Below are 1,854 nucleotides of genomic sequence, written 5' to 3' on the forward strand. Positions count from 1 at the left end.
AGAACCAGTACACGTCTTACTGGACCCATTAATGATGAGTCCTTCAGCACTAATGAGATTAAAATGTTTGGTTAAAGTTTGTAGCGATTCTCCGTAGTCTGGACAGAATGTTCAACCAGGTTCTCCAGTTTCCTTTGAACATTTAGCACTGCAGTGTTCAATAACGTCCAGGTCTGTCTGTCAGCAAAATATCTCTTCAGTTATTAGGGCTAAAAGTATCCAAAGGTTAACTCAAAGATGAATGGAGCCAACGGTTAGCTAAAAGATAAAAATAGCTCTAGCTAAAAGCAGCAAAAGTTTCAATAAAGGAACAGAGGGCTAGTTAAATGTAACATGTAGCTAAAATCACAAGTAACTAAATGGTAGCTAAAATTAGCAAAATGGTGGCTAAAAGAAACAAACAGTGAACTTAAAGCTTAAGTAGCAAAATAGTAGCTAAAGCTAAAAGTTTCCAAAGAAAAGCTAGAATCTCATAGTAAGCTTGTTAAAAGTTTTAAATGGATTCTATAAGCAAAAAGTAGCTAAATAGTAGCTAAAAGCTAAAATAACAAAAAGTCTAAATTAGAAAAAGGTAAAAGCTCAAAGTAGCAAAAATCTGAGTAAAAACTAAGCCTTATAAAAGGCTAGCTAAAATTATAAAAAAAAACTAGCTAAAGCTAATAGCAGGAAAAAGGTAGAAAACATTATCAGAAGTGTAGCTAAAAGTAGGAAAAGGCTAATGGAAACTAAAAGTAGTTACATTTTTCCTAATAACTAAGTACCAAATAGCTATAGTAGTAAAACAGCTAACTAGAAGCTAGATGTAGCAAAAGTCTAAGTAAAAGCTACAGAGGTTCAAAAGGCTGGCTAAAAGTATCAATCGACTAGCTAGAAGCTAAAACTTGCAAAAAGGTAGCCAAACATATCAGAAGTGTAGTTAAAAATACCAAAAGACTAAAGTATCAAAAGGCTTGCTAAAGTATCAAAAGGCTTGCTAAAGTTTCAAAAGGCTTGCTAAAGTTTCAAAAGGCTTGCTAAAGTTTCAAAAGGCTTGCTAGAAGCTAAAGGTAGCCTAAAAAAGGTAGCTAAACATTTCACAAGGTTAGCTCAAAGTAACCAAAAGCTAACTGAAAGCTAATTGTAGCAAAATTATGCTTTAAAGCAAAAGGTTGCAAAAGGCTAAAGCACTAAAAGCCTAGCTTAAAGTATCAAAAAATAGATAGAAGCTTAATGTAGCAAAATGCTAGCTAAAAGTAGTAAAAGACTAGCTAGAACCTAAATTACTTAAGAAACTGTGCAAAAGGTAAACTTGCCCAAAAGCAAGCTAGAAGCTACAAGTAGCATCTCATTCTTTCAGGTTAGTTGATTCAAATCAATCAAAACAAAAATTGGAGCTCCATGGGTTCTAATTTGAGATTTTCTTCGGCTCTTTCATGAGAAACACGGCTGTGAAATCAACATCATTAATACATGAAATCTGCAATCATTTTATTTTATTCTGAAGTTTTATTACGTTCGTTTTTCATCATGATCCTAAATATAGTCCTTCGCTCTCCCCTTTAGCTACAAAAAAAAAAAAAAAAAAAGGCTAAAAAGAAAAGAAGCTGGTACTAATTAGAGGCCTCTCGTAAGTCGGGGGATGCCTCCACTCGGAGCCGGTTTATGGACTGTTTGCAGAACCAGCCTGGTGTGGAGCTGCCTGCAGGCAGGAACACCAGACCCGTTTTATTCACACAAATTAGAACGCTGCGTGAAAAAATGCACAAACAAGGTAAAACTCCACCCGTGTCAGGTGTCGAGCTCGGTTCTTCTGTAAAACTCCACCCGCGTCAGGTGTCGAGCTCGGTTCTTCTGTAAAACTCCACCCGCGTCAGG

This window comes from Nematolebias whitei, chromosome 6 (genome assembly GCF_014905685.2).
Source record: "Nematolebias whitei isolate Nwh7 chromosome 6, NemWhi1, whole genome shotgun sequence".
NCBI lineage: Eukaryota > Metazoa > Chordata > Actinopteri > Cyprinodontiformes > Rivulidae > Nematolebias > Nematolebias whitei.